Raw genomic sequence first — 9,104 nt, forward strand, 5'->3', positions numbered from 1 at the left:
CTATTATGATGTATTACACACGACTACATAATGTATTAATTATAATATTTTTATTATTTATAATATAATAATTATATATATTATAGAATAGTATAATATAATATAGTTCTAAGTTTTAATTATATTATAACTGAAATATTATTATTTTTTATATAATATTATAATATTTTTATAATATTATAACTATATTAATTATTTTAATAATATTATTATATTTTATATCATAATTATATAATATATTATATAATAATAGTTTTTTTATTATATTAAATATAATAATAAATATATATTATATTGTAATTATATATTATATCATAGTATAATATAATATAGTCGTAATTTTTAACTATTAACAGCAATTCAACCTCATAATTTATTAAACGTTATTACATTGATTTTGGAACCAACATATCTACTATAATTGTAGTTTATCAAACACTCAGCTGTTTTTTATAACAGCTGCTTCTTCCTTCAATACAGCTAAAAATAATTTTTCTAAAATCTACAGCACTACTAAACTAAGCCAATGTATCTTTCTTCATTAAAGATGTAGAATGTAGGTGAAATAAGTGAATGAATGATGTACTAGCATGTACATTACTGAAATTGTGGTCGTTTCAACAATTGAAAGCTAATGTCGTTTTGTAAATAGAGGGTGGAAATTATGATAATATTGTTTTCCTATGCATGGTATATAATTATGAGGTTTAGTGACTAGTTGAGGAGTTAAAGAAGCAAAAGAATAAGAAAATAATATTAGAATTCAACACTAGAGTAAGTATTTTAAGTAAAAACACTATGGTTTAATCTTATAGTGTACAATTTAGAAGCCTTAAATCTCGTACTTCATTTCTCACTATACACGTGGCAGCACACGTTTCATAGAATGGGTTACAAAATCGGCAGCCGAAACAAGCCGCGAGACGCCAACAGCTCGCAGGACGGACTGTTAGAACGATCAAACCAACAGCTTATCATACGAGTTATCAAACAGGACTACCAGCTTAACATTTGAGATCAGTATGGGAGATCTCCTTTTTAGCGTACATTCCCAACACAATTTCCATGGGATCACGCCCAAAATAGCAATGGGGAAAGTCAACTATCATCCTTGCTTGCTCCTTAAGCATCTTCTCTACATGAAAAGTCTTGCTAGAGGATCTTCAATCAAAAGTCAAATAGGAAACTACCCCAAATGAACCCACCCTTATTTTTACGTTAGAGCTAAGGGTGGCAATTCGTGTTGGTGGGTTGTGTTCGTGTCAGGTTAAGGGTAATATTTATAAAATGACCCTAACTTTAATACGATATGTAACACAAATGGGTTGAGAAATATCAACCTTAACATGACCCACCTTCACACGAGTTACACTAAAACAACCCATAACCTTTGTGATATACGACTAACGATCAACCTGCAACACGCTCAAGCCGAATTAACCCACAACCTGCCAATGACTCGCGATCTTTTACTTTAAATATACAACGTATGCACTAAAATCATACAAAAACAACATAAAACACATGTTCTAAAAATTAAATCAATTCCATACTATAACAACTAATTAAGCCCTAAATATTCAAAACACATTCAACCAAAACTAAAAACGAATATATTTTTAAAACACTAGAAAAAAATATTTTGATAAATTTTAGATTTACCTTGATTTACCGTGTATATCTAGGATTTACCATTAGAGTTTGCATGGTTCTTGAAAAAGATTTACCAAGTATATCTATGATTTACCACTAGAATTTGTACCGCTCTTTTTTTGACAAGGGGAAAATTTCATTCACTAGAAAGGACATACAAACACAAGTAGCAAACAATCTTAGTTACAAGGGAATTCAACCCCAGACCATTGACTGGATCCACCATAGAAGACACAAATAGAACAAGGACGAAAATAAGTGTCGAGAATAAATGGGACAGATCCGCTCAGCACAGACAATTCAAGCAATTCCACAGCTCGTTAGAGACCAAAATAATCGATGAACCAAGCTAGTCGACAGAGACAAAACCCAAAATAACAGGGAGACACAGACGGCATAGAAAACCCTCTAGTCGTAGAAAACAAACCCAGGCGGAGAGTAACACCACCGTTATTACAAGCAAACTAGAATGAGAAAACAAAAAGGAAAATCTCCAAACACCGCCATTCTTTTTCAAGTAATTCTAACTTGATAAATCCTATATATACCTGAATTTAGCAAAAAAAGGGAAAAATAGTAAGAAATTGGTAAGATTAGAAAATTAACAATTAAAAATATGAAATGGTTTATTAATTTTTATACATTGATAAATTGGCCATTTATTTTTATAAGTTTTAAAATGTACACATTCTTCAAAACTTACTGGTTTAAACAACTATTAGTTATGTAAAATTATGCCTCGATTAAATGTTATATATATTACTATGATTTAGTACGATAAAAATATATATGTTGGATTTATGAAAATTGATTAATATATTCACGAAATTTAGGTGATTTTGTAGAGCAAAACTAAAACTATGCAGCACCATTTGATCTTGGGGCGTGCAATAACGGCATGTTGGTCTTGTTTTTATTAGAGCGTAATAGGAGTATTATTGGTATGATTATAATTAGAGGTATGAATGCAAAATTACAAAAGTGCCATCCTTTGAGATGAAATTACATGCTTATCCATTCTTTCCATACAAAATTTAATGGAATGTAGACATTAAAGAGTTTTAGGTTTAAGTTTATACACTTCTCAGTATAGAGACTAAATATAGAAAAAAGAAAAAGTTTAAGAGCTCTGATGAATTTAACTCTATAAAAAAAAAAAAAAAAAAAGACCCACAAACATGACACAAATCAAAGATTAAGTTCAGAGGAAAAAAAAAAGATTAAGCTTGATTTTTTATTTTGAGTTTTTCCATGGTGGAAAAAAAAAAGAATTTTGTCATTGATCTCTTAAAAGAATCAAATCCAATTTCTCAAGAAATTACTTCATTTTCTCCTCAATCTATAAAAAATTAAAGATCATCAAGCCAAACAAGAACACAAACATCAACTAAGCACTAACAAATATAAACTGCAAATTACTCAAAAAAGTGATATCAATCCAATAAATACATGATTATCAGAGCATTACTTGAAGAAACTGCAAATCACACCAAAAAAATTGATATCCGTCTAAGAAATACATTACTATCATAGCATTACCCGAAGAAACATACTTCATGAAACGAAATTGGACTTATAGTTTGGTTGACATTAATGAATGTATATTTAATAGTAACTTCAACAAATGATTTCCAGCTCAAAAAAAAAAAAAAAACAAAAAAAAAACAAAAAAACAAAAAACAAAAAAAAACAAAAACAAAAACAAAAATCTTGACCAAATAATGGAAGGGAGACACAAGTGGAATCAAAGACTTTAAGGTATAATTTTTTATTGAGCCTTGTTTGGAGCATCAAAAGAAAATATAAATGAAAAGAAAGCAACTTTTTGACGATGAATCGCAAGAACTTGGCTCAACTTCTCTAAAGGAGCGTTTTTTTTTTCCTCTCAGTATTTTGCTTCACAATTCAGTGCCTAGATTGAATCTAAGAAAAATTATTCAGTCTAAAAAAATGTTTAATATTCATGAAGTAAACACATTTGAGATTATATAACCTCATTAAGACAACAATATCTGACATTTTTTTTCCTTTTCATTTCTTTTTTTTTTTAATTTTCCTCCACATTCAGAACCCCCAAATAAGAAGCAGAGAATAATAGAGAAGAAAACCCATATCGATGGAGAAGAAAACCCAGATCGACGGAGGAGAACAACGGAGCCTCATGGCGACGAAGATCGACAAGGGACACAATAGGGCTGGTGTTGAGTGGCGAAGCAGTGGTTTCAAATTCATTGAGCACGGGAGTTAGGCTTTCCTAGCGAGCAAATTGGCGCGGATTGAGGTCTTCATCGACAACAACGAAGAAAACCCAGATATGATGATCGGCGAGGCCGGTGTAGGTCGGCTTTTGTTCTAATTCTTCTCTAGTTTTTGAGGTCTGCAGATTGTCCCCTACTCTTTCCTCACCACCTACGGAACCGCCCCTTTTCCCACCACCATCGAAATACGCCCCGGACCTGCCCCACTTTCTCTGCCATCACAGATGGCAAACTTGGCCAGAAAATTTGGTTTTCAAACGACACTAGTTTCATCTTTATGAATAACAAATATTTTAATTAATATAAAAATCACATAAGGTACCCATTCTAATTGCGGGCAATATGCTAGAATGACTATCCAACAAAGTGAAATTAATAAAATGACCTTCTTCATTTTTTTATGAAGAACAATCACTTAATATTCTTTGTAAAAAGTTGTCATTTTATAAATAAAAATTTTTAAAAAGTTATTTTACTAATAAAACTTTTCTATTAAGTTATTTTTACAAAGCCCTCACCGCTCAAACATTAAAAAATAACCTTTTTTCTTGACCGTCCAAATAGCAATCCAACGGCTATGTTTGTTATATTGACTAGACAAGTATTTTTGAGATGCCGGATGGGAGACCATCCCTTAAAGCTTATACTTTTAAATGTATCTAATTGAATTTTTTTTTAACTTATTCTTATGAAAACAGTTTTTTTTTTTTAAATTAATCCCTTCTAAATTATTTTTAGATATAATCTAAGCTATATAAAAAATAATCCATTAAAATATTTTTTCTCAATGTGCCTCTAAATAAGATTTTTTTTTCATACAACCTTCTGAATTACTATCTTCTCATAAACTTTTTTTTTGTATTTGCCCTTGTTTGAAGTAATATCCATTAAACTTTTTTTCATTATTATTTTTAAGGATTTCTTGGATACGTGAACATATTAGTAGGTTAAATTTTATCTATTGAATATGTATAAAATTACATAAAATCAAAATAAATAGATATTGACTTACACAAGAATTTCTCTTTTAATAATAGAACCATTACAACAATTATGTGTAATACGTTCTTTTCCAGCCCAACAAAAGGCGACCAATATGTACTAAATATCAGAACCATGCATATAACTTACAAACTCTCGAGATCAAGTTCCGCCAACAATTCTTTTAAGATCTCACACTCTCTTAGAAAGTTTTGAGAGACCCATTAATAATTGGGGAGTCATTCTTCTGATCACCACTGTTGACAGTGGAATTTCGTCAACAAGACCTTACCGGATAACCCCATGGTAGCCCGTTAGGTTACCGGTTTAGAACTTATGATTTCACTGAATATGTTGGAATTTGTAGTAGGGTTTTGGATAGGTTGTGAAGTAAGCGAGATTGTGCTTATGAAAGTAAGAATGCGCAAGAATTTTATAGTGGTTTACTCTGTTAATCAAGAGCTACATCCACTGTATTGTATTTCTCTTGTCTTTGTTCTTACAAGTTACATATGCGTAATGAAAAATTCTCCTTTCCTCTCTCGGGGGCTCTTCCCTTTTATAGTAGATATTGCATGAGTCTCTGCCTAATGATAGGCGGTTTGGACCATTTGACTGTGTCCTTCATGGGGCCCGCCCACTCGAGTGGCCTATGGCCTCTTTTGTTCAGACCGTAGCCTGCCATTACCTTTTAGACTGTTCACTCATCCAATTTGCCCCATCCCCCGCCCCATTACGGCTCTGTAGATCTCTGTAATAGCTAGTGATCCGTTCCAAGCAGTTTTAGAGGCTTGTAATCATTTCCTGTGTAACTTGACCTTCTCCAAACCTAGACGCAACTTTGGGATATTCGGCTGATCTTCTTAGGGGTATTCCTTGGGATGTGGATCCAGTTGCTTATACTCTGCTGTCTGCGCCTATGCTGACCTCTGCCGAGGGTAGCTTCTCTCAAGGTTGACTTTATCGCGTCATTTTGCCCGGACTGGTCTCACAGACCTGGACTGTGTGTATAGGGTCGACGGTCTCGATCTCCTTATACATTCGGCTCTCCTGCCCTACAGGAAAGACCAATGAGGCTCGAGCGTTGAGGGCTAAATGACGTGGCAGGCATGGGGCCACGTGTGGCCTGATCGTTGTCCGACGCGTCGATGTAAATTTTCCCACACAACAGGTCGATCCCCCATTTGGCAAACGGCCATGGGCTAAGAATGGAAGTTAGGTTCTCTGGGGGCGTTCTAGGAATTATGGCATATCGTTGGCACTTATCCCAACCAAGCATATTGAAACGCGTCCTTTTTAAGCGTAGGCCAATAGTACCCCTGCCTCAAGCTTTTTATTTCCCCTGCGCCATTGGTTGTGGGAAACTTAACATTTTGGTGGTAAATGGAGGTTATCGCCTTTAGTGCCTGAAGGGTCGGCCTTCTGATTACAACATTGTACTGTGAGCCCCCTTTGATTACCATAAAATTTGCCATGGTGGTTGCCTACTTGGGTTTCTCCCTCGCGGTTATTGGCAACCGAATCGTCCCTTGGGGGATGGCTGAGTCCCTCGTGAATCCATACAACGGCCGGGACGTTGTCTCTAGTTGCTCCTTGGGAATCCCCATTTTCTCCAAGCAATCAGAGTATAAAATGTCCATCGAGCTCCCGTTGTCCACCAGGATCCTGCATACGGTGTGGTTCCCAATAATTGCCTTTACCACCAAAGCGTCGTTGTAGGGGAAATGGACCATGTTCGCGTTCTCCTCGGTGAATTCCACGTCTGTGCCACTGAATTTGGTCATCTTGGTGGTGCAGAGAGTCCAAAATCTCTCCTGGTACACCCCCGTTGCCTCGTGGGCATAGCTCTTCTGGGACTTCCTAGAGTCTCTCCCCAGATACAGTCTCCCGTGTACGGTTCTTATGACGCCGACCGACTCGCGATTTTCCCTTCGTCGATTCTCCTCCCGGCGTCGACCATCGTTTCTGGGAACATGTCGTCCTCTTTCAACCTTAAACTCTTGCAGCCTCCCCTTACGGATTAACCTTTCAATTTCATTCTTTAGGTCAGCGCAGTCGTTGGTGTTATAGCCGACGTCACTGTGGAACCGGCAATACTTGCTCTGATTCCTTCGGTTTAGGTCTGACTTCATTGGTTCCGATCGGCGTAACAAGTTTCCTCGTCCGACCTGGTTGAAAACTTCCTCGCGCCTATAGTGAGCTCGTGATAGGAGTCATACCTTTGGAACAGCCGAGGCTTCCGATTTTCATCCTGCCTCGGCTTTTTTGTCTCCGAAGGGTTTGGCGTCGACGCGGTCTGCTTCTCTCCGTTTCCCCCGCCTCATCGTTTCTGATTATCTTGTTTTCCCGAGGTCGACCCCTGTTCTAGTCCTTTATTTTTATTGGACCTGTGCTCGAGATCGTTTGCATCGGTCTCTTCAGCATTGATATACCTCTGCGCCCATGCCTAAAACTCTTTATAGGTGGCCGGGGGCTTCCAGTTCAGGTCACGCTTAAACGGGGTAGTCTTTTTCGTATTGGACAAGGCCCCCATAAAAGCCTCCCGGTCCGTCATAGCCGTTGTAGCGGCAACAACTTCCCCATATCTTGCAAGCCATTCTTTTAATGCCTCGTTGGGTTTTTGGTATACCATTGTTAGGTTTTGCTTTGGCGGGATATATTTCTTTACCCTAATGAACTGAAAGGAGAAAGCTTCCTTCAGCTCCTCATAGCTGGAGATGAACTCTGGTTTGAGTGTCCGAAACCATCTTCGGGCAGAGTCCGTCAAGTGGTTTCAAAATGCTCAGCACATTATCTCCTCCGTATATCCATGCAGGAGCATGTGTCACGTATACATTTCCAAACCTCGTCAACAAGACCTTACCGGATTACCCCACGGTAGCCCGTTGGGTTACCGGTTTGGAACTTATGATTTCACTGAATATGTTAGAATTTGTAGTAGGGTTTTGGATATGTTGTGAAGTAAGCGAGATTGTGCTTATGAAAGTAAGAACGCACAGGAATTTTATCATGGTTCACTCTGTTAATCAAGAGCTACATCCACTGTATTGTATTTCTCTTGTCTTTGTTCTTACAAGTTACATATGCGTAATGAAAAATCCTCCTTTCCTCTCTCGGGGGCTCTTCCTTTTTATAGTGGATATTGCATAAGTCTCTGCCCAATGGTAGACGGTTGGGACCATTTAACCGTGTCCTTCATGGGGCCCGCCCACTCGAGTGGCCTATGGCCTCTTTGTTGGAAAATTAATGGCATCGAGTGCGCAGCGAAATTTAAAAAATTTAATCAACGTCAAAGCCAAACAAGAACATGTTCATGATGCTATATAACATAAATACTAAAGATCTAAAACATACCTTTTGAGATTTCAGGAAACTGCACGTCTGACAGATCTAAGCGTTCCAAACAGCAACCGGAAGAGCATCAACCAACTGGTCTTCTTTGCTATTCTCGTTTCCACAATCGGTGTGCGGGTGGGCACACGTCGTTTAATCTCCTCTAGGTATTCTTGATCTCCTTCCAATCACAAGAGAACCAAAGAAAAAATTGTTCTTGAGAATTAAACAATTTTTCCTCTCAGGAATCTTTTATCAATAGCCTCCAAAAAGTCTCTCAAGTGATCTAATGAGTAATGTGACTTAATAGGCTATTTATAGTGTTTAGGAAGTCATATTTTCGTAACAATTAGGTTTCCCAAAGTTCTAATCGCATCCAGAGTCGATTTTGCCATGTCATCATGCATTTTACGTTACAACCGGTCGACCGGTGACAGAGACGTTATAACTCACCGGTCAACCTGTCTTCACTAACCGGTCGACCGGACCGGTCGACCCAACCGGTCGACCTGTCTGCACTGACGAAAGTTGTTTTTCCTAGTTTTTCAATACGGGAAACTTGCATAGAGCCTCAGTTTTGATTCAAACAACCCAATAGAGAAATTGCATGATCAAAACAGTCATATAATAGTCTTCCTATATTAAACAACTCTTAAAACAATAATTCAACCAATTTATCTAGAATTAATTTATCAATTAATTCACTCGATAAATCACCCATGAATTAACTTTGAACATCTTTTACGGAAATAGCACAAGTTACCAATGTGTAGGAAATACGCCGTATCGTTACAGGAAATTATGTGAGCTAGCAAAGGGACCCGATGGACATATATAAATCAAGCTCCTATAATCACAACGCTACTTGTAAACCAACAA

The sequence above is a fragment of the Morus notabilis genome, unplaced genomic scaffold (genome assembly GCF_000414095.1).
Source record: "Morus notabilis unplaced genomic scaffold, ASM41409v2 Scaffold843, whole genome shotgun sequence".
In the NCBI taxonomy this organism is placed as follows: Eukaryota; Viridiplantae; Streptophyta; class Magnoliopsida; order Rosales; family Moraceae; genus Morus; species Morus notabilis.